Below are 24,902 nucleotides of genomic sequence, written 5' to 3' on the forward strand. Positions count from 1 at the left end.
AATGTGTCTAACACACATAGTAGGTCTGCAGTCAGTAGGTTCTAGTTTTTCTTCCGAGCTTCATTAAGTTCCAGTGGTGTTGGGTTAGGCTCCCTCCCTGTTAAGGAGCTTCATCTGTGTGTTAATAAATGCTAGGCAGAATAGTTTCTATTTCGGGTCTCTCGTCGCCCCTCCCCTCTTGCTGATGAATGTCACAATCGAAGCCTTAGAGAGCCTCATTAGGTAGGGGGATGGCCAGGGCCTTTCACGTTCCTTTGGCAGGTGGGGAGTGGGTTTTTAAATGGGCTCCAAAGTGTCCGCCGCTTGCAAAAACAATTTCTGTGTAGCTTAAGCCACAACGAGGACACCAGAACCATAGCTCCCCCACCCTGGCTGTCCCGAATAACTGACTCTTTGTACTTGCCTAATCCAAACAGTAGATCGGTAATGCATAAACTGCTCCGCATGAAATGCTCCTTCAACCCGAGGACGGGTTGGAAACCACAAAGAATTTCCATCGACCAGGACTGCTTGCAGGAGGGGCTTTCTCCAGGTTTATAAGCTACTTTTGCAAACCACCATCGCCTACTTTTGGTGACACAAATCTGCCATTGGCGGTTGAATCAACAGAGCCTGGAATGTTCCGGGCTTGCAGGCAGCCCTTGTTCCCATTTCTTGAGAGGAAAGATCAACTTTCCGCGTCGGGGCGGGGGGGCAGCCGCGAGCAGCGCGGCGAGGAGGGGGGCTGCCGGCCCGCAAGTCCAGCGGGGAGGGTGGGGGGCGCCGGCGCGCAGCGTCTCCCGAGGCGGAGGCCCGGAGCCAGGGGTGGCGGGCTCGGAGCGGCTGGTCAGCGGCTGGGACGCAAAGGCAGCGGCCCTCGGGATCAGCGCCGCCCGCTCCAGTCTGGCCTCCGCAGTGGCGGTACGACGACTCCACGCGGCAGTGGTTTCTTATTCCCGAGTCTAAACACCAGTCCTTCTGCACCCTGCGGGATTTCCTGTGCGGAACTAGGAACAATGACTCATCCAATCTGGGGTGTACTTGGGTGTAGACGTGCTGTCTAGAACCAGGAGACTGGATGAGATCACAAAGGACGCGAGAGTGGAAAGATTTCAGTTGTCTAACGCGAGGAGCGGAGTAGAGCGCGGGCTGGAAAGGGTTAAGGGGTTTCAGGCTCTCCGCAGGCGCAGAAACAGCTCTGACTCCGGAGGCCGGGTGTGTCGGGGCGGGCGGAAGCCGCCGTGAACGACTCAATTTATCTAGATGTACAGCGCCGCTCGTCGTCTCCCACATGGTCTAGCGGTTAGGATTCCTGGTTTTCACCCAGGCGGCCCGGGTTCGACTCCCGGTGTGGGAACGCCAAGACTTTTAGGAAAAAGAAAAATCGACTTAGGCCCTCCTAAACCAGGAGACGGCTGATATTTTTAGAAAATGCTATGACCCAGAAAGCTTGGGGCTGAAGGGAAATCAGGCTTCCCACCCCAAACCCGGTGCCGCTGGCGGGAGGGCAGTAGCTGCCCGCAGTGAGAAGTCAGCATTTGAACCCAGGTGAAGAAAATCGGTCCTTTGCTAAGATACGTGTTCCAGTTGGTACTTCTGATGTAATTGCTCCTTGTACTGTGGATATGGAGCAAATGACCAAAAAAGTACTCTTCTTTGAAAGCAAAAGAAAAGATGCATTTTGGGAAATTATAAGGCTTTTAAGTTGCCTAAAACTACTCCATTAAGGACAGCAAGATTGCCAGAAAAGACACACTATTAAGGACAGATGGAGTTTAGTATACAGCCTGTAGCCTTTGCGATTCGAAGAGCTCGCTAAACCAATTGTGTGGGGAGGGAGAGGGAAGGGAAAAGAAACTTAGTTTCCTATCGATATTGAGGAGTGAGGCGACGGCAAAAAAAAACCCCTCAAAAAACAAAACAAACAAAAAAACAAAAACAAAAAACCACTTACTTCTCATGCCCTAACATTTCTCTGGCACATTCTGTTTTAAAAACTTTTGGAACTCATGATATGTTGAGCTAGAATTAGGAATCTTCGCGTTGGTGTGTCACAAGACAGCTTCCAACTGTTACCCAAAGAAGTGTTTCCTCTGCTTTAATCGTTTATCATGCTTATTTTTCCAAACATTTGCCATTCGGAAAATACTCAAGGCGTTCAGAAGCCACACCCCTTTCCTACTGGTGTCCAGTTTTTTGAAGCTTCCCCAGTTGTTCCCAGACTGCCACTAACACTGAGGAATGACTGTGAAAATAACTTGGTGTCCATGTGACTTTGAAATTTGCTCTCTTTTTAAAGTCCTTTGGGATTCTAAGGGACGCAAAAACAAATGTCATCCCTCACAAGAAAATTACTAGGTGAAATTATACATTCGTTCAAAGTTCCTAACAAACGGCTTGGAGGAGAGATTTATCATCAATAGGTAATTGACATTTATGGAATCAAGTAGGAGAGAATTGATAGGCAAATAAAAAGCCCAATCATCATAATAGGTAATATTTATTGAGCACTTGCTATTGAGCACTTGCTATGAATGAGGTTAAATGCTTTATATACCTTTTTCTATTGAATTCTTATTTTGTTATTAATATTATTATGCCTCCATCAGCCAGGGGCCCTGTAGGAAACTGATGACAAATTCTGAGCAGAGAATTTAATAAAGGGACTATTGAAGGTTTATTTAGAGTTTAGGGAAACAAAGGATAATGCATCAGTCCTCAGGGTGAGGGGAGGGAGGGCTGCTGGTGGAGAGGGCTGGGGGGGTGGGGAGGGCATGGAGGGGGAGCTGTGCTTTTTCATTTGTTTTTAAACTTTGCCTTTATCTAGCAGGTGAGTTCCATTCACATGAAGGCTGTCAAATGTACTCATCCTATGAATAAATCATTTTCATAAAATAGATTTGGGGGTTCTCGGATTTGACAAAACCTTTCTTTTTAAGTACATAATTTACTTATTTAAATTCAAGTTAGTTAACATACTGTGTAATATTGATTTCAGGAGTAGAACCCAGTGATTCATCACTTACATACTTAGATGCCTATGATCCTTGAGACTCAGTCCATAGGTGATACTTCTAAAGACATGCCTAATAAAATGAAAGAGTTTAACTTTGTGGAGAGATGGTTGTTTGAGTTATATTTGGCATTTTTATAGCCTTGCATTTTTGCAAAACACTTTGCCATAATTTTCATTAATCATCCTCATAATCAGTCTTTAGATTCATAGCTTATTTAAGCTCCAAAGGTCCTTAACAGTCCCTTAATTGAGCCCCTTATTTTGGTCGTGAAGCACTGGGTCTGGGATTTTATTCCTCTGATTCCTTGGTATTGGACTTTAGATTTATCCGTAAAAAAATGGAATCTCTGTATGGTGTCTTGACCAGACACCATTCTCTCCAAATCCTGTCATCAGGGAGGGGGATTGGGTGCAAGAAACATGAATTTTTAAATTTTGTGTCAGGCTTTTTGGTCAGTGTTCCCAGAATAGCTATGTGAACATAGTCATAACACTTTTTGAGTTTTTAAAAAATTCATTATATAAACATTTCTAGAAAGTGAGGATCTTTATTTGGGATATTTGAACTAGTCACAGGTTTTCAATATGCTTCCATTTTTGCATATGGTCATAAACTCTGAGGGAGTCTGCATAAAGATTGCCATATGCCCATCCACATGTGTATTTATAGTCATATAGGTTTGTATGTATCTTCCCTCAGAGATCTGTGCTGCATGCAAAAAGTATCTTAATCACAACATTAAAACTTCATATTAATACAGGAAAGGGAAGGCAAATATAAAATTTTACTCACCCACATTGTAAAGCTGAATAACTTGGAAAAACACTGAATACTTGGAAAATCACTGGAACAAATAATCAAAAAATCAATTTGCAAACACCTAGAAGACCACAGGGTACTGGGTAATCATCGCACATAGCTTTGTGAAGAACAAAGCTTATCGGATAAATCTAATTTCCTTCTGTCCCAGAGTGACAGGCACAGTGGAATGGGGGGGGGGGGGGAGCAGCCAAGATAATCTCTCCTGATTTAAGAAACCCTAGGATTCTGCACTTTGTTGTGTCCTCATGAAGAAAACATAGGGAAGGCTATTGTTGTCTGGCAGGGACATGTCAAACCCAAGTTCAGGGCTGGGCTTCGCCCAAGTTGGGCAATTTATACTCAGTCTGTGCAAAAATGACCTTGCTCTTCCCAGGCCTCTGCTTGGATTCCTTAAAGTGTCTTTCAGGTGTTGTTTACGTAAATGACTTCATCGGTTGTTCTTCAGGTTCCTGGACTCTAGAATGGGGGTAATAATAGGACCCACCTCATGGCGTTGTGAAGATCGGATCAGGTAAAGGGCTTGGCCCAGGTCGGGGCCGGTGGCCACGGGTTGCCCTCGCCATCAGCACGAACGTCACCAACATCACCACATTTGGTTCCTTTTTCTCCTCTATTTCCAATCACAATGTTAAATCTGACCATTTCTATCTCTTCAGTGGTGCCCACGTATGTCGGCACCTATTTCCCCTGCTGCTCTGCTGGGTCAGATTGTCTTGCTCCTTGGACTGTTGGAATAAGCGCTGAACTGGTTCCTCTGTCCCCGTCTCACCCATGTCTTCATCTCTCATTCTACCGCTTTGTCTGCTGTGAGCTCCCAACCTACCTTTGCGGCCTAATTCCTACGTCTTCCCTCCGTGCATCACAGATTCCGGTTAATTTCTCTGCTTTTACTCAGTGTTTCCTCTACTGAAATGCTCTTGTGCCCTTTCTCCAAATGTCTGCATCTTACCCATCCTTTCAGGCTTACTTCACATGTCCCATCCTTCGCGGAACTTCCCCTACCTTTCTGCCCCTGGGAACCTCTCCTGATTCCTTTTGGTATCCTGTGTGCCTCCCCTCTGACCCTTATTCCTGTCTAACTTCGGGTCTTCGCTTAGATGTCATTTCCTCTGCAGGTCAGCCTTGCCCCCCCAAGAGTAGGTGAGATGCTCCACTCTGCACGTTTCTCTCTCACTGCACTTACCGCACTTGCCACGGCCCCACTAGATGACAGGCTCCAAGGCCAGTGCACAGTAAATACTTAAGAAACGTGTTGAGGGAATGTGGGAGCCAGACAAGGACTGTATTGTCCTAAGGAACACCTTAGGTTCTAAGTTACAGAAAGCCACTGGAACTAGTTAGGGCCCCAGGGAATCATTGGCTTATATAACAGAACTGTGGGAGAGGGGTAGGGAGGTTGGCCTCGAGAACAACCGGAGCCAGTGTTCTCTCTCTCCCTCTCCCTCAGTCTCTCTGTCAGATTTGCTCTCATCTCTTACAGAGCAGCCGCTTCCACCTGGCAAGGGATCTGGACACTGCCAGCTCTATATTCGTTCCTTGCGTCTTTCCCAGCAGAGAAGGAAGGCATTTCTTGGTTTCTGTTGGAAAGTGCTGGGGAGGAATTCGGCCTCACCCGGGCCTGTGCTCTCTGATGGCTGATGCACGTGGGGTATTATGGTTGGCAGCCCTCTCTGGAATCAGATGGTGGAGAGGAAGGAGGAATAGGTATCAAAATGAAGCCAGAGAAATTAAATAGTGGTGATGGTGGCACCACTTTGTGAATGTACTAAAAATCTCTCAGTTGTGAAAGACTGAATTTCGTGAAATGTGAATTATTTCTCAATAAAAAAGAATAGAAGAAAGTAAGCCAGAGATAAAAATCTTGCTGGCAAAAGAAACATTTTTATATTTCTTTTATTCGAGCCATTCATTTATTCAGCCAACATTTATAGTGTGCCTATGATGTGCCAGCACTGACCTAGGTTTACATTTTAGTTGGGGGAATCACACACACACACACACACACACACACACACACGCACACAAATCAGACAAGAAGTTTGGGTTTCAGGGACATCTGTGTGGCTCAGTTGGTTGAACGTCTGACTTCAGCTCAGGTTGTGATTGCACAGTTGGGGGGTTCGAGGCCTGCATCGGGCTAGCTGCTGTCGGCATAGAGCCTGCTTTGGATCCTCTGTCCCCCTCCTCTCTCTGCCCCTCCCCCACTTGCGCACTCCCCAAAATAAATAAATATTAAAAAAAAACATTTAAAGACTATTTTAAAAAAGAAGTTTGGATTTCATTCTTAATGTGGTGAAAAATCTCTGGGGGTTTAAGTATGGAAAAAGTTCCACCCCAGGATGAGGAGACTCCCTGGCTTTGAGAATTTTCTTGCCTGGCCCTATGCTTGTGGTCAGCACCAACCACACTTTTGTAGGAAGATGAGAATGTTTTAACAAGTCTCTCGAGATGGCATCGATAACCTCATTTTCAGAATTTGGCAACTTTGTCATAAAATAAAGTTTCCTTTTGGGCTAACCTAGATAACATTACACTTTGCTTTCAGCCCATTTGCCCGAAATCAGCCAAATTGCAAAGTTGGAAGGCACAGTCCCCAAGACTGCCATCACCTTTTTTTAAAATTTAGATTATTTATTTTTGAGAGAGAGAGAGAGAGAGAGAGAGAGAGAGAGTGAGCACAGGTGGGGGAGGGCAGAGAGAGAGGGAGAAACAGAATCTAAAGCAAGTTCCAGGCTCCGAGCTGTCAGCACAGAGCCCCATGCAGGGCTTGAACCCACGAACTGGGAGATCATGACCTAAGCCTGAGTTGTACAACTAACCGACTGAGCCACCCAGGTGCTCCAAGACTGCCCTTACTTTGGACTGCAAGTCTGCAGGGCTTGCCAAAACTACCCTCAGGTTTTTGATGCTGTGCTAGAAGGACCCACAGAACTCACTGAAATCTGTAGTACTCATGGTTGTAGTTAATTACAGGGAAATGATACAGAATGAAGTCATCCAAAGGAAGAGACACACAGGGCAGAGTCTGGAAGGGTTCCAAATGCCAAACTTCCATTGCCTTCTCTCTCCATGGAATCAGGATGCATTACCCTCCCAGTATCGATGTGTGACAATGTGCATTGAATATTGCCAATCAGAGAAGTTCATTCTAGTTTTTATTGGGGCTTTATTGTGTCGTGTGATTGATGGATCACCCACGTGGTTGAATCAGTCTCTAGGTTGACTGATAACAAATGATCCAGAGCCCTGACCCTAAGTCACATGGTCTTTCTGGCAGGGTGAGCTCCCTGCTAAAATTATCAGGTGTTTCCAGCACCTGCTCCCTAAAGAAAGACACTCCTATCAGGTATGACATAGATTACATCCCAGAAGCTGAGGGTAAAGGCCAGACCTCTTTCTGGGCAAGTCCAAATTCTTTACTACGTAGCATGTTTTCTCCCTAAGTCTCTCTTCATTAGAGATAGAGAAGATTGTTTATTGCCATGGACTGTTTGCCAAAAACATCAGTAAGTGCTCAGGACAGCAGCTCATTCTGGCTCTGGCCTCCCTCCCAGCTTCTCACTAGACTTCCCGGAGGGAAGTTGCAAAAAGAGGGGTTTGGAGGGGCTGTGGGGAATAGCAGGTTTTCTCTGAGGCCCACGCTCTTCGGCTGGCTGCCTTACAACCCCATGTTCTGATTTTTCAATGGGAACAGTGGGCCCTTGGGGTGTGCCTAATGCCTCATTAGAACCACAGGTTAGTTTGAGGAATGTCACCTGCATTAGGATTTCCACTGGGAGCTCGAAAGCAAACAGATTTGCATGCGGCATTTGGAGGCCTGTAAGGATTTTGTCCAGGTCTGGCACCTGGGGAGTTCACCCCACCCCCACCCCTGCCACTGTGGGTCTTGGGTACGTCAGCCAACATCTGCAGCAGTCTGGTTGCATCACCTTCTACCCTGGTCTTCTCGCGGTGTATAAAGTTCCCACATCTATCTGCCAAAGGCAATGGCCCCTATCATTTATTTCTTGCCTCTGGGTGCTTCTTGGTCTAGTGCTGTTTTCCATTCTAAGCTCTAATATAGAGAGATTGGAAGTGGGGGAGTGGAGAGGAAGGCAGGAGATTCTGTAAGCATCAAATGTGTTCATTGAGTGGAGGTGGAAACAGTGAACCTGACAGTTATCAGAAGCTGGAGTAATTTTCCATAACCTGTGCTCGTTAATGTCCTGATTGGGGTTAATGGATTCAAGGGAGACAGAGAAAGTGGCGCACGAAGGGAAGGAAAGGAGGAACGATCAGAAGCTGGCAACAGCTCAGCGGTGGGGTGTGAAGGGAAGGGATGATTTGTTGACAACCCCGAGATGATAAGCATCCCCAGAGAGACAGAGAAGTGGGGCAGAGAGAATGAGATTTGTCTCCTCTGACAAATTTGAGGCACTGCCGGGACATCTAAATGGAGCAACCTAAGAGCGCAGGAAATCCAGGCTGGAACACCTGTGAAAGCTGAGACACCTACGGGGGCAATTGTCATTTTCAGGCAAATAGGAGGCTTAGGAGTTTCTCACTGAATGGTGCCTGGCTGTTGCAAGCGGTGGGTGGTGGAAAAGGGGGAGAGGGACGAGTGTGTGCAAAGGAAGGTAGTAGAGGTTGTGCTGTGTATATCTGACCCGCAGTGACAGACATCTCAAGAGCTCCATGGGCCTCTGGTCCCATTGCAGCCAGCATAGATTTGATGTTTCTTTCTTTTTTTTTTTTTAACATTTATTCATTTTTTGAGAGACAGAGACGGAGTGTGAGTGGGGGAGGGGCAGAGAGAGAGGGAGGCACAGAATCCGATGCAGGCTCCGGGCTCTGGACTGACAGCACAGAGCCCGACATGGGGCTCGAACTCAAGGACCATGAGATTTTGACCTGAGCCGAAGTCGGATACTTCACCGACTGAGCCACCCAGGCGCCCCATAGATTTGATGTTTCTTATGATGATTTCCTGGCAGATGGCAGCAAAGCATCTTGAGGAAGGTGTGACTTTTTCTAATTTGTGCAAAGGTACTGTATGAGCTAGCAGAGGCTCTGGGGTGCTTGTTAGGTTTTTTTTTTATAAGTCTTGCAAATTTTCCAGTCCCTTCCGATCTTGCTACATTATGTGAGGAGTCACAGACCCTCTGCTACTAATTATTTTGTAAATTGGGCACTTCAACATCTGCACATAGCTTCTTGCATGTGCTGTGTGTGTAATTGTGCGACACCCCGGAAAGGTGAGTTGTACAAATTTCATGGAATACCGCTTAGCATATAATATACCTCAAGAGCCAAAAGCATGTTTCTTCCCCTTACCTGGTAATTCTATTTCCAGAAATCAGCATCAAAGGAAGAATCAGAGACGAGCAAAGAAACGGATTTATGAACAAGGACAGATTTATGAGCAAGGGTATTTTTCCTTACAGCATCATCTATCACTAAAAATATGTGAGGGGCACCTGGGTAGCTCAGTCAGTTGAGTGTCTCATTTTGGTTCTGGTCATAATCTCATGGTTCATGAGTTCGAGCCTCTTATCTGGCTCACTGCTCTCAGTGCAGAGCCCCCTTTGGATCCTCTGTCCCCCTCTCTCTGCCCCTCCCCTACTTGCACTCTCTCAAAAATAAATAAAACTTTTAAAAAATTTTACCAACAATGTGTAAAACAATAAAATGATAAAAATAGGAGAATGAATGAACAAGTGGTATATCCATATGATGGAATATTGTACAGCTGGTGTTATTTACCGTCAAGATGATTTTATGATACAGAAGAAAGCAGAATCCCAAACTATATGCATAGTGTGGGTTCAACTTTGTATCACGTATTAATATGTTTATTGTAAGTAAACACATGTAAAAACTGGAAAGAAATATGCTAAAAAGTTAACAGTGGCTATTTCTAGATGGCAGAATTACAAGTGATCTTTTTTCCCTTTACACTTATTTTAATTTTCCAACTTCTTTGAAGTGAGTATATAATTGCTTTTATAATCACAAACTTTTCCCCCTGAAATAAATCCAGATGGCCCGGGTTCGACTCCCGGTGTGGGAACGCCAAGACTTTTAGGAAAAAGAAAAATCAATTTAGGCCCCCCTTAACCAGGAGAAGGCTGATGTTTTTAGAAAATGCTATAACCCAGAAATCTGTGTTGAGTAGTATGAAAGGTGCTTTCATAGGCTCTCAGAAACCCTGCAGAAGGGGATTTCAGAGCTCTCCAGCCTTCTGTCAGCCTTTACTGACTGTTCTCACCCTTCAGATTTGGGGTTCTGGGCTGACCCCTGTGGTGGGTGGGGCCGGCAGCGAAGGGACAAAGCTCCAGGCCCACTATACCAGTCCCTGTGTCCTCACCCAGGGAGGAATGGTTAGTCCATCTTCTTATCCAGAAACAAAACTTGGATTGCCCTAGGCCTTGCACAGGAAATGCCAGGATGGTGAGTGGTATGTGACATTCTTAAAAAAAAATTTTTTTTTAACGTTTTATTTTATTATTGAGAGACAGAGGGAGACAGAGCATGAGCATGGGAGGGGCAGAGGGAGGGGGAGACACAGAATCCGAAGTAGGCTCCAGGCTCTGAGTTGTCAGCACAGAGCCCAACGCGGGGCTTGAACTCACAAACCACGAGATCATGACCTGAAGTCAGACACTTAACCGACTGAGCCACCCAGACGCCCCTTATGTGACCTTCTTTTAATAAACCAAGATTATCTGGTAACCCTTCAGTAAGAGCCCTCCTCCAGAGTTGAGAGACTTTTTAAGTGCCTGACTGAGATCTGATTGGATTTTCTTCATCTGGAAACTTCTTTTCAGGGCACTGCCTTGCCTTAGTGCTCAGTCACAAATGAAAAAGTCAGGTTTTTTCCTTTTAAAATTATTTTCATGTTGAGTTTTGATCCATTACTCCTTAGCTGGATGTGGAAGGCCCTGGGGAGTTTTATCAAAATGAATTTCTATATTGGGAGTCACAATAATTTGAGTTCTTATTTGAGGGTTAGCAGAAACAACTGGTACTTTCACAAGTTGTAAAGAGGCCAATGTCAGATATTACAAATAAGACAATAAAAGGGGAAAATAGAATTCATTCCATATTGGGGTCCGCAGTGATGACAAGACAGTGAAAAACTTGGATATTCAGAAAGAGCTCTCTACCTTTTAAACGTGATCTTTGAGGCATCTCAGTGGCGCAGTCGGTGAAGCATCGGACTTTTGATTTCGGCTCAGGTCATGAAATCTTGGTTTGTGAGTTTGAGCCCCACATCAGGCTCTGTGCTGGGATTCTCTCTCTGCCCCTACCCCACTTGCTGTCTCTCTCTCTCTCTCTCTCTCTCTCAGAATAAATATGTAAGCTTAAAAAAAAAAATAAACATGGGGCACCTGGGTGGCTCAGTCGGTTAAGCGTCCGACTTCAACTCAGGTCACGATCTTGCGGTCCGTGAGTTCGAGCCCCGCGTCGGGCTCTGGGCTGACGGCTCAGAGCCTGGAGCCTGCTTCCGATTCTGTCTCCCTCTCTCTCTGCCCCTCCCCCATTCATGCTCTGTCTCTGTCTCAAAAATAAATAAACGTTAAAAAAAAATAAACATGATCTTCTGAGGGCATGATATAAATACAGCTACATACATATACATATGTACATAGGTAATCACCCTTCTTCCAAGAAAGTTAGACCCCAAGAGTTCATACATTTCCAGTCTCCTATCCAATGAATCCTTTCCTCAGGTTGTATCCACCACAGGGTCAAGAGACTTCTAGGGAAGGGAGACATAGTGAACAAGGCTACAGCTCTTCCCTCAGGTAAATTACTGTTAAAATTTAAATGTTTTGCCACTCCTTGTGAGTCTGTAACTATTTCAAAACAAAAAGTTAAAAGAAGTTAAGTGACGAGGGTCAACATAAGGAGCCAGGGGATTATGTAGATTCAAGGTACCAATTACAACTTTGCTGCCGTCCTCAGGTATGTGACCAAGAGGTCAAGGTAGATGCTGGTGGGTGGAGGGTAATGGGCTTGGAAGTAGACGGTGGAGAGCATACGGAGACACTGGAAGAGAAAACCTAGGGTTCCACTCTTCCACCAGGAGACAGAGGAAGCAACACTTGTATTTCCTTGAACATTTTCAGGGTGAGGTGTGCTTGGGGAGGAGGGGTGGCAGTTGAGTTGGTTGTGTGGGGTTATGTTTTGTTTTGTTGTTTACTGTTAGAGGACGAGGTGTTGATGCCTGTCCCTGGCATTGCAGCTGAATTCCACTGTGGACACTCGAGGTCCTCTGTTCCTTTCCTTACCCACTGACTTGCCCAACGCCCAGTGCCGAGTCGGGTCAAACAAGTATAACAACTCTCGGGGGTGTTCTGAGGGATCAAGTGTGCAGCCAACGAAAGATTCTTTCTTAAGTTCATGTCGTGGATATGTTAGCCAGCTTCTGCTTGGGCCACAAGCCACTGGCGAGGAAAATGACCTCAGTGACCAGATGCTGAGCAGAAGGCATTGCCCGCGGGACAATGTCGCTTCACGGCTTCTGCCTGCCCTGGATGCTGTAGCTAGACCAGACTTTTTGTTTTTGGCAAAATTCTCAACCAGTCTAAACTTGGAAAAAGCCAGCATTTCTGGTCAGGGAGCCTTGGCTACTTGCACGAGGCTTTTGGAGCACAAAAGCTGGTCCCACACAGCGAGTGGTTGCCCAGCACACAGCTCTGAATGGAGCCCTTGGCAAATCCTTTTTGCTTCACCCTGTAACTCGAGCTCAGGCTCCCTTTCTGGCAAGGACACTGTGGAAAATTCCCCAGACATAGAGAGCTGGCTCTATTTCCTAGCAATTCTACGAAGTTCTCTCTCTGTGATGGCAAAAATGGAGCAGCCTAAACATCTTCAGATCACTGGGATCTAAAACAAAGAGTCCCTGGGGCACTAGTGACAAGAAACAGGGCCCCACTTTTCAGCACGGAGCTTTCAGACTTTAGATCTGGCATCAAAGGTTTGGTCACAGTGATTGCTTCCACTTGGGGCCTGCTGGGACTTTAGTGGGTCCCCAAATATTTTGAATTTCTTCGCAAAGCTGTCCCAGACTGTGTAACCTTTCTTTTGTCATGTGTAATAATAGGCAAACAGCTACTAGTTTTATAGAGAAATAAAGCTGGAGTGAATCAAATAGCCTGGGGTGGGTTGGTGGGGGGGGAGCACAGCTTCAACTTTGACAGAGGACTTGGAAGAGATCTGCCAATGTGTAACCTTAGGGGAAATTCTGTATTTTCTTCAAATCCGACTTCTTCATCTAAAAAACGGTAAAAACACAATGCCTGTGTGAGAAGGTCAATGTGAGGATGAATGAATAAACACGGAAGGTGCCCAGGAGGCACTCCAAGAGTCTTAGCCTTCCCTCTCTCTCCTCCTGATCTCCACCCCCTTCTCTCTCTAGAGCTATGATTTTCAAACTGTTTTAACTGCTGGAACTATCTATCTATCTATCTATCTATCTATCTATCTATCTATCTATCTATCTAAATGTTTATTTATGTAGAGAGTGGGAGAGCCTGAGTAGGGGAGGGGCAGAGAGAGAAGGAGAGAAAGGACCTCAAGCAGGCAGCGCAGAGCCTGATGCAGGGCTGGAACCCATGAGCTGTGGAATTGTGACTTGAGCCGGAAGCAAGAGTCAGACGCTTAACTGACTGAGCCACCCAGGCTCCCCACTGCTGGAACTTTTTAAAAATTCAAATAAATGTGTATGTAGAAGCCCAACATAGAAAACAGATAAAAATCCCAAGCTGCTACCAAGGAAGCACCTGCTCTGTCCCCTCTTCTCCTTGGTAGAAGCTTCCTGCAATTTCAGTGCCATCGGGGTGGGCTTTCTCATGTGCTGGGAGACCCTGTGGAATAGGGGCACCTTTGATTGGTGCCCCCCCTGTGCTGCTCCCCACTCTTCCCAGATCCTGACAACTGAAATCTTCCCATGGAGGGCTCTGGTGTGTTTTGGGTTTAAATGAAAGCACTTTGAGTCAGAGTTCTTTCTATTCTGGTGTTTTTTCTGATGAACTCACTTTCCTGAGGAACAGTGGGACTAGCTGCCTGGGAGCTCTTGCTGAGCCTGAGGTGCGAATGTTCTCGTACAGGAGCTGGACAAGAGCAGTGAGGGTTCTTGTTTTGTGCTCCTGCGTCAGAAACGGGGGAAATACTTGGACTGCACAGCCCTTTCTTTACTCAAGTTGGTGTGCCTACCAGATCTTATTGGCACATGAAAAAGACATAGGATTAGGCACGCTGGTGCAAGGAGGGGGTCACAGGGTCAATCACAAGACACTTGGCTGTGCACTAAGGTCTAGTGTGAACTGGCCTCTGTGTGCACCTCTACCTCAGGGGGTTGGCTCTGCAAGAGGCTGTTCCTGAAGGGACCGCCCTCAGAGGGTGCCCAGCTGGGCAGGGAAGCCCAAGGGCAGTGAGGGCTCCAGCAGATGCACTTCCACCGCACCCCCACGACTCACCCCATCTCTGCCTTCTTCTCATGTTGGCCACCATTTCTTTCCTGCGGGATCATCTCGAGGCTTGTGAGAAGGGGCACATTCCTCCCTCCCAGGGAGGAGGAACATTTGAGGGCTGGGCAAAGGGCTTCTCTTCCTTTCTGTGTCTCTGATTATAGATTGCTGGGTCTGGAGGATGAGGACGGGCTGGAGTCCTGCCTGAGCCGGGAGTTGGGATGTACAGTATTGCTTTCAAGACCTTAGTCATCAGTAAACAGCTATTATGCTCGGGCTCTAATGTGCTCTCTCTTCTGCTGGGTCGCCTGTGGTTGCCATGGATATGGCTTTGTCTTTGGAGGCCTATAACCAAGCAGGATTTAAGTAAATCCTCATGGGTCAATATTACCATAGCCCACCCCACCCCACCCCCCTGACCCCTCCCCCAAAAAAAGAGAGAAAGAAAAAGAGAAAATGAGGCCACACTTAAACAACTCCAAGAAATCCTTATTAAACAGTTCTGCACTCATCACCAAAACAACAACAAAAACCCCGGGCTTTAATTGCCGGAACTTACAGGGCACACATTTTAAAAGTGTACTCAGAATTAGAAAGATGAGGTCCATTAATGGCTCTGATTGCAGCGAGTGTAAAATGATGGTATTTCCCGGTCTGGTGTTTTGGACAATATAAAGTTACATTTTGTTTTCTTGCCAGTGCTTAGTTTTTAGAATGCTTCTTGATTTGCCGTTTCTAAGATGTGTCATATTCCAGCATATAAACGAAGCTGTGTTTCAAGCAAACAGTAGTTGTTTCTGGCCACAGAGGATTCGGTGACATTTGGTAATGACTATGGAAGATGGGTAGATTGATTTAAGAAGGCTGAAAAAAGAAAGAAGACTGGGTCCTGAGCAGTGACCAACGAGCTCCAGTGTCTTTGTTTGAAAACACACGCACGCTCCCCCCGGGATTGCTCATAAGTCACCCCAGAGAAAGGTGCTGTCCCCTGGTAAAGCAGAGGTCAGAGGCTGAGAGCCCATGTGTGGCCATAGCCCCTCCATGCTTTGGTTCTTTGCTCGAGAGTTGCATCCTTTTAATGGGCTGCCCTTTGTGTATGTTTCTTTGTGTGTGTTTCCCGGGACCACACGGCTCAGGCAGAGAGGCAGGCTGTGGATGCTGGGATGAGGACCCCAGCCGAGGTGCCCACAGCACAGAAAGGGCTGTTTCCGTAGCAGTGTTCATGCCGGCATCGCCAGGCTGCCCCCTTCCCTCCTGGTAACAACCCGAAGTTTTGTCACCCATCTTATTGGCTTCCGTGTTTACTGTCATTGGCAGCAAGACACTTCCAGTGAAGAAGTTGGGTCTGAGTTGCAATTACCCAGAGATCTCTTCCACTGAAGTGGGAAAAAGTGATGTCAATTTCCTCTCTGTGGGCTTTTCCTCTCTTGAGTTTTCGCGTGTTTGTGTCAAACTCCGGATTAATCCACAGCCTCTCTTTGCTTGCCTTCCGAAACTCTCCCCAGTCCCTGCCTATCGTGTTACCCGGCAACCGTTGGGACTTCCCGAGTGGAGGATTATGACGCTCTTGCTTTGATGCCAGGCGACCCAGTGCAAAGCCCCCTGTGATTGTCAGGAGCAGAGAAGGTGATAATGCTGCTGGCTGGTGGCCACCAGGGTCAGTGCTGGCCTGTCTGGATGAAAAAGGGAAGCTCACGCCTGAGCTGCCTCTGGAGGGTGCTGGGAGAAATGGCCTGCCTCCTACATCAGGTAGGAGTTGGCTCCCACCTTGCCCCCATCCTGCCTTGAGCTGCCTGGGAGGCCGAGGCCAAGTTCTAGAGTGGAGGGTCGGCAAACAGAGGCCCAGCTTCCGGGTTCGATGAGGTCTGCTGGGACGGGTGTCTTGGAGGCCTAACACAGCTTCAGGATGTGAGAGGAGTCCCCAGATAAACTGCTGCTAGGTTGTCCGAGCCGCCTTATCAGACTCTTGAGGAAATTCTGGTCCTCACGGCTTCCATGTAGTTCTTCCGGGACCACCACCAAACAGGATAGATTTCATGGAAAAGCTGAGGGCTGTGCTAATCCTTAGTTGGCATCAGGCCAAGAGAGATAATTTTGATGTGGGTTAAAAGGAGTTTTCTGATTTTCCAAGCTGGTAGATGGAAAGGAAAAGGGGATGTCTGGAGTTTGGATTTGTGGATGAAGGAAAGGACCTGGGAAGGTTATGAACCTTTAAATAGCATCCTATCTGTACTGTTACCAAAGATCCCAAGAAAGAAAAGGCAGAAGCAGGCAATGTGGTGTAGAGGGAAAGCCGCTATAGCTCTGATTTTAAATGAACACAAACAAAAGATGGAAGGAGGGGCACGACATGAAGGGTGTCACAAAAGAATAGCAGGAATCTGTATATTAGTGTCAGAAAAACTGAAGTCCAGAATACACTAAGACTCGTGAAATAGCAGCTGACATGAGAATAATGCTCTGTCATTTGCAAAGCATTTTCATGTAAATGATCACATGGATGCTCACAGTAATCCTGTGGGGGTGGGGGTGGGGCTGGGGGTGGGGTAGTTATTATCCTCAGAGTGTGTGGGGACTTCTCAGAGGCAAAGCTGGGATTTGAGCCCAGATCATCTTGGGCCAAATGCTGGGTCTTTCCACCACACCACATCACTTTTTGTTACATCGTTTAGAAGTATATTTAGAGAAAGATGGGCAGGCCCATGGTTCCAGAGACAGTGTGATAGTAAGAAAAACTAGGTGCTCCTATATTTCCTTCAATTCATCACGAAGGAACACAATCTTCAAAGGATAGAACCAAATTTCTTAAAGTGGATGAGACCTTCAAGGAGAATCAAGTTCTGTAAGCTCAGGCCTGGACATCGTAGATGGCTGTTTCCAAAGGGACCTGAATTTCTCTTGCATGGCACTTACTTCAGAAATTGCTTGCTCAGTATCTGTGTTCCCCACTAGCCTTAGCATCTTGAAGGCAGGATCCATGGCCATCCTGTCCATCACGATGTCCCCTTTGGCTGCCCAGGCAATGAATAAATAACTAACCACAGAACAACGAGCAGTAATTTTGGTGAAATTATAGAGAATGGGAGGTATGCCACAGAGAGAGGCAGAAGTCATCATGATTTACCAAAAAAAAAAAAAAAAAAAAGATTCTAGAGTCTACTTGCCAATTAACTAACATTAGTCTCTAAGGTATTTGTATTCATTTCAACGATAAAAATGAGGCCCAGATATAGAAAGTGACTCCCATGAACTCATTTCAGTCATCCCAGAGATCCAATCAGAACCTCTGTTTTGGGTCAGTCAAGGCTGAGATTGGGCCATCTGGGCTGTAATGTCAGGAATAAATGCAGGAAAGAAAGGATTTCAAGGCAAGAATCTTTTGTTTTAGAGTCTAGGCTCTGGTTTCAGAATGAATTGTTCTATTAAGTACTCAGGCTTTGTAGAAGCAGCTTTACTTTCAGCTTGTGCTAGAAGGTACATATTTTAGAGACGGCGGGAGAGGATACATTCAACACCAAAGCCAAGCGATGCTATCAGTTATCAATACTTAACCATCATGACCATAGGCACCAGATGTGCAAATGTGAACACAGGCAGAATGTTCTCTAGAAGACATTGACTGGATTCAACTGAAGCCAGATTTCCAGAGATTTCTGAAGCTCCACTCTTCTCAGGAAGGACACTAGTTAAAGGGAAGCTTCTCGGGGTGCCTGGGTGGCTCAGTCGGTTGAGCGTCCGACTTCGGCTCAGGTCATGATCTCATGGTCCGTGAGTTCGAGCCCCAGGTCGGGCTCTGTGCTGACAGCTCAGAGCCTGGAGCCGTTTCGGATTCTGTGTCTCCCTCTCTCTCTGACCCTCCCCCGTTCATGCTCTGTCTCTCTCTGTCTCAAAAATAAATAAATATTTTTAAAAAATTAAAAAAATAAAATAAAATAAAGGGAAGCTTCTCATCTCTTTTCCTGTACTCCAGGCACACCTTTCCAACTCCACGTGTGAACTTTCATGGGGCTGGAAGGACTTCGAGCTAAGTCCATCTCATGCCTTTATCCTCCTCATTCACTTCACGGCAGTCACAGCAGTCTTGTCTTCTCTTGGCTCCTCAACACACTCAGGTGTTCCTACCCCAGGGCGCTGGCACCTGCCGTTCTGTCTTCCAGAACCCTTCCCTAGATCATCATCCCCACCACTGGCTTGGTGTCATTCAGGCCTCAGCTCAGAATCTCCTGGGAGAGGCCTGCCTGACCCATTTCCTGTTGTGTTTTCCTCATGGTGCTTTCATCACAATACAAAATTGTTTAGTTTCTCTTCTCTCCCTTCTCCCTCCCCTTCTCCTCTCTCTCTCCTTCCTTGTGCCTCTTCTTCCTTGTTTGTCTTCCCCACTAAAATGGGAGCTCCATGAGGCTGCTCCTTATCGGTCTTGCTTGCAGACGTATCTTCAGTGCCCGGGACGGCACCTGAGCAGGTGCTCAATATACATTTGTTGTGTGACTATGTTGACTCGCCCCACCTTCTTCCTTGGCTGCTTCCATTTAGAACACTTACGGACACTACAGTCGTCTATTTTCAACACATGGTAAATGAGGAAAGGTAAATGGAGACCATTTGAAAGCCCTTTGATATTCCGTAAATAGTCTTAATTTTTGAGGTGTTTCTGATAACCTGAAAACAATCCGCAGTGACAGGCTCAGATCAGCAGTTCTGGAGGCATCCAGAGGCTGAAGGAACGGTCCTGCAGTACAGGAAACCTCAGGGAAAGCTGAGGAAAGGGAACCCGGTGAGTCTATCTGGGAATGCAAAAAGCACTGCTGGCAGGAGATAAGCCTGCTCGGGGTCTCTCAAAATATCCTTTATTCAGATTATGTTGTGCCACCTGATCAGTGCCCATGGGTAAGCTCAGGGTTGGAAGGGGCTAGGAGCAGGCCAAGGATAGGCAGTAAAAGAGAAGCTTGGGTGGCAGAGGAAGCTGAGGAAAACACGTCCCAGGAGGTACTGGCTCCAGGTTAGCATTTCTGCTGATCTTACTGAACGATGTGGGCATGCCCCCTCCCCTGCCCTTTACCTCGGTTTGAAGAAACAGGGGTGTTAGTGGGGAAGGTAGGAAGGGGTGAGGCTGTCAGACCATCTTGTGGAACAATACCCCCAATAACAGTCAATTAAATAAAATCCTGAGCTTAAGCAATACAGGTCTGCACAGCAGCTATGATGTCATTGATCCAATTGCCTTTTCCTCATTGTTCTGCCGTCTTTGGACTTCGCCCTCATTTGGACTACCACATCCACATTTCAGCCAGAAGAGGAAAAGAAGGGGAAGGAGCTCAACTTTCAAGCTTACCACGAGGAAGGTGCACGGGTACTCTCCATTCTTATCCCATTGGCCAGAACTTTGTCCGTGGACATACCTCAGTCCAAAGGAGTCTGGGAAATGAGGTCTTGAACTGGGTGGCCGTGTCCCACCTAAAAATTCCACAGCCGTGAGAAAGAAGGAAGAGATGTATCAGGAAACGGCATTTCTGTCACAGGTGAGCGGAAGAAATTGCCTTGTGAATACGATGATGATTATCCTTTGCAACTGGCCCCGGGAAGAAGTAACTGCCCTGGGAGGAAAATCATTGGGCTGTCTGCCAGGTCTTTGCACGGCAAACTATAGATTTTGATAAACAGACCACTGCACATTTCTCCCTGGCAAGAATATAAAGCCCAGTGATAATAAGGCATATGAGTGCCATAAACCCTAAGTAGCTGTTTTGAAGTCATCAGAATGCAGCACCTACCAGATAATTTACCCAATCTGTCAGAATGCTGCTTCCTGCTGCCATCATCAACCATTTGGAATTAACTATAAAGCAGGTCTGCTGTGGAGTCTAAATCTAGAAACAGTAGAATGTAAGCTCTGGAGATATTAAATTTGTGGCAGGCACTTATTCACTCGATGTGTAACTACTAGGTACCCACTGCACCAAGCTGGCCTATGGGGTGGGGCAGCTGTGATATTGAGAATGACAGAGATGTATGTTCACGAGTTCAGTGACAGAACATCTGCTTATGAATGAGGGCATTCACTCATTTGTTCATTCGTTCAACGACTATTTAGTGAACCCCTACTTTGAATCAGACCCACGGTACTGGGACACATTGATGAACAAGCAGGACAAGGTTCTTGCCTCAGAGCATATATTCTAGTGTGAGGAAAAAGGCAGGAAAGAAGAAAGCAAGCCTGTGAACAGACAGGATACTATAGAGTGATAAATACTGAAGGAACTAAATAGAGCGGTGATGGAGAACTTGGGCAGTGAATAGGAGGGTCAGTGAGGGCCTTTCTGAAGTGATGGTTGAATCCTGAAGGATGAGAAGCCAGCCACATGGGAAGCCAGGAGCAGGGAGGTGGCAAAGAGCTTGTGTGTTAGTGTGTCTGGTGTGGCCGGAGTGTTTTGAGTGAGGGGACACTGATGCAAGATGAGACTGACTGGACAAGGCTGGTCCCAGAGAGTTTTCTGGAAAGGGTGGAACTTGAGCCGATCCTTGCAGGACAGGTAAGGTTCGAGTCTGCGAGAGGGGAAACATTTGCAAAGCAGGGTGAGTGTGAGGGGCTTGAGCCAGGACTGTGCCGACCCAAGATGGTGGGTGAGAAGGGTTCCTGATGGGAGGAGTGAGAGAAAAGGCTGGAAAGGCAACCTCAGGAAACTTCTGGAAGGCAAAGGGACTTGAATTCTCAAAGATCATGTACAGCCATTTGATCAGGAGAGAGGCATGATCGAGGCGTGGTTTTAGAGAGATTTTCTACAAACTAGGTAGTAGCCTCTCAGTCTGCGCACTATTGATGCTTTGGGCCAGATCATTCTTTGTTGTGAAGGATCCTGTACACTGCAGGATGTTTAGCAGCACCCCTGATCTCTAAATGCCAGGAGCACCCACCCTTCCTAGTCCTGCCGATCAAAAATGTCTCCAGATATGGCCAAATGTCCTAGGGGGTGGGGGAAGGGAAAATCACTTCTGGTTGAAACCACTACTTTAAAAAAAAAAAAAGGTTTTGTTTATCTTTATGTTTTTGTTTTTGAAATCAGATTTTGGACCTGAAATATCTTGATCATTGGCTGTTTTCTCTCACTATGATTGTATGGACGTAGGAACTACAGATTTAAATAGGAAGGCAACCTTAAGTTGTAGTTACTGAATATTTTTGACTTAAAGAAAAGCTTATACAAATAAGTTTCAATTCACTCTAAAATGAAGTTTTGCAAGCTTTGAGGGATCTTTCCTCTGCTGTGCCATCCCTTGATGTTTTCGGTCTTCTCACAGTGTGTCCCCCTCTACTCGGGTGGATGAGCTCCTTAAGGCCACCCCTAGGGGGAGTGGGGGAGGTGGGGCACAGAAGGAAAGGCCCTTTTCCAGCGAGGAGATGTGTACGCTGAGCTGAAAAAACATTAAGGAGGATCGTTTTGAGATTTTTTTTCAGGCCCCTAAATTATTTTTTGTTTAAAAAAAATTTTTTTTAATCCTTATTTATTTTTGAGAGAGTGAGAGAGAGACAGAGTGAGGGCAGGGGAGGAACAGAGAGAGAGGGAGACACAGAATCCGAGGCAGGCTCCAGGTTCTGAGCCGTCAGCACAGAGCCCGATGTGGGGCTCGAACCCGCGAACCGTGAGATCATGACCTGAGCCGAAGTTGGACACTTAACTGACTGAGCCACCCAGGTGCCTCCAGGCCCCTAAATTTAAATTAGCTTTGTGGGAACTCTTTGGGATTAACTCCCCCTCAAAACACCCCCTGAAATATATCCCTTCGTGGCTTCCCTTCTCTAGATGATATTTGAAAGATGTGCAAGAGAATATGAAGAACTCCAGAGAAAATGTATTTTTTAAAACATTTTTTTTAAAGTTTATTTATTTTTAAGAGAGAGATGGAATGTGAGCTGGGGAGGGGCAGAGAGAGAGGGGGACACAGAATCCGAAGCAGGCTCCAGGCTCTGAGCCGTCAGCACAGAGCCCGACGCAGAGCTCGGGCTCACAAACCGTGAGATCATGACCTGAGCTGAGGTCAGACATTTAACCGACTGAGTCACCCAGGTGCCCCATGGAGAAAATGTATTTTTAAAACCTATCTTCCTATGTCTTTAAAAAAAAAATTAATGTTTATTTATTTTTTGAGAGAGAAATCCTGAGCAGGGGAGGGGCAGAGAGGGAGGGAACAGAGGATCCGAAGCAGGCTCCATGCTGTCAGCAGTGAGCCCCCTGTGAGGCCCAAACTCACAAACCGTGAGATCATGACCTGAGCTGAATGAAGTTGGATGCTCAAGCCACCAAGCCACCTAGGTGCCCCTCTTCCTAAGTCTTTTAAATAGTATACTGGGTTGAGTCGCAAATTCACCCACCCTCCCACCCCAATTCATGTCGGCTTGGAACCTCAGATTTGGAAATAGTCTTTGCAGGCGTAATTAGTTATGATGAGATGACACTGGATGAAAGTGGATCCTATACCCAGTGAATGGTGTGCTTAAAAGAAGGGGGGACCCACAGAGACACAGTGGGAAGGGGGCCATGTGAAGAAGGGGGCAGAGGTTGGAGTGACACAGTACAAGCCAGGGAACACCAGGATTGCCCGGAGCCAGAGAAGTGGAGAAGAGGCAAGGAGGCATCTTGCCCTCGGGAGCTATGACGGCCACGGACACCTTGACTTCGGACGCGTAGCCTCCAGACCTCAGACAGAATGGATTGCTGTTGTCTTAAGCCCTGCCGTTTGTGGTTAATTTGCGGTAATTGCAGCCCTAGGAGATGAATACAAATGGTTATGTTATAATCGGGTTTAGTTTTTTTGTTGACACGTGGGCTTGCTAGTTTCTGCTTCAGACTCCTTGCTTTTCAGAGCTGGCCATTAACTTGCAGCAGAAGGCTAACCTTCGGCCACATGCTTCACCAATCCGTTCTAAACGAGACCGCTTCATTCCCGTGCCACCGAAACCACAGCCCGCAATCCTGGGCGATGCACAGGTCTCCCCTTGGAAGCCTGCACGTGGCAGAAACGCTTCCTTCAAAGCAAATTCCAAGAAGCGAGGCCTGGGTAGTCCTCTGGGGTGGGCGTTGGTGGGTCATGTCTCCCGGTGTCCTAAGTAAAGGAGAGGATGCAGCGACTCTAAATTAAAGGGGAAAAGGGGAGGCTTCTGGTCAGATCCCAGAGAGGAACAGTGGGGAGGTGAGTCAATGGTTGGTGGATGTGGGAATGGGAGGGAGAAGCAAAGGGGGCGGGGGCGGGGGCGGGCAGAAGGCTGGAATATCAGGGGATGGGGAATGGGAGTGGGGGGAAAGAGAAGGACAGCTGAATCCTTTCCAGAGGAGAGGAGAATGGTCTTAATTTACCATAGGCGAAAACAAAAAAGGAAGATTACACAACAGTTTTAATGACAGGGTTTCTGTCCCTCACCCTGATAGTAGTAATTATGTTTATTATGTGGATTTGGTGGTGAAGGTGCTGTCCTGCTCAGCCCGTGCTGCCGAGGGGATCAATGGAGGCGGTTGATAGCATTCACCAAATAAAGCCTGGGAGGTCTGGGCATCCTCAGTTATAATTCTGCAAACACACAGTTGCTTAGGAAATCAGTACTTCAAATTAACCAGAGCAGGTAGATATATTCTCCTTTACGCTGTATCCTTACTATGTCCTGTGTTTATTTCTCTGCTGCTGGAGGGGGTAGACACTTGCCTAAAAGAAATAATTTGCACACATGTCTTTAGAAGAGAAATAATTTGCACACATGTCTTTAGAAGAGAAATAAGTGACTATATTGCTTGTCTAGAAAACAACTCAGAAATTCACCTCACCTTTAGGTGAGGAATGAGGGGAGGTGTGGGGAGTGTTGGGTGGGAGCAAACTGTTCCCCCAGCAGCCAGAGAGCAAACATTGCCTGCTGTTGGCTTTGGATAATTTTACCTCATTCAGAAACACCTATTCAGCAACTGTTGTATGACAGGCGCTGGTATAGGCTCTTTGGATAGAGAGATTTTTTTTTTTTTTTAATTTTTTGGTAATGTTTATTTTAAGAGAGAGAGAGAGTGAGAGCGCGCGCGCACCCAAGTGGGGGAGGTGCAGAGAGAGAGACAGAGAGAGAGAGAGAGAGAGAGACAGAATCTCAAGCAGGCTCCAGGCTCTGAGCTGTCAGCACAGAGCCTGAAGCAGGGTTCAAACCCATGAAGTCTGAGATCATGACCTGAGCTGAAGTTGGACACTTAACCAACGGAGCACCCAGGCTCCTGGAAATGGTTTTTAAAAAGGGTTTGAGTGTTTAGTAGAAAGATTGATGATTAAATCGTTAATTCATTCATGAAACAGTTATCGACTCCCTTCCATGTGCCCCACAGATTGTTCTGGCACTTGCGATACAAGGATAAACTGAGCAGATGAAGGCTTGAAATCAAAGACGTATGTGTTGAGTGGATGAAGGAAGCCCCCTTTGGGCCTGGGGGAGTCAGGGAAGCTTCCCAGCGTATCTGTCAAAGCTTGGAAGGTGCCGAGGAATGCCTGCTGGCTGTTCTTTTAACTGAGACTTTAAAGTTGTTGCAAAGTTTATATGTGATAATCATCACCATTGCCCTTCCTAAAAACTGGAAAGTGACCTGGCAGAGAAAACCTAGCATCTCAA

General features: G+C 46.6%; 1 non-coding gene across 1 annotated transcript; it reads left to right on the forward strand.

The window, feature by feature from the left end:
* Positions 1–1,264: 1,264 nt before the first annotated feature.
* On the forward strand, positions 1,265–1,336 carry TRNAE-UUC (transfer RNA glutamic acid (anticodon UUC)). The gene has a single exon. It is a non-coding gene; the product is annotated as a tRNA-Glu (tRNA).
* Positions 1,337–24,902: the final 23,566 nt, after the last annotated feature.

Source organism: Acinonyx jubatus, chromosome A1, assembly GCF_027475565.1.
Source record: "Acinonyx jubatus isolate Ajub_Pintada_27869175 chromosome A1, VMU_Ajub_asm_v1.0, whole genome shotgun sequence".
NCBI lineage: Eukaryota > Metazoa > Chordata > Mammalia > Carnivora > Felidae > Acinonyx > Acinonyx jubatus.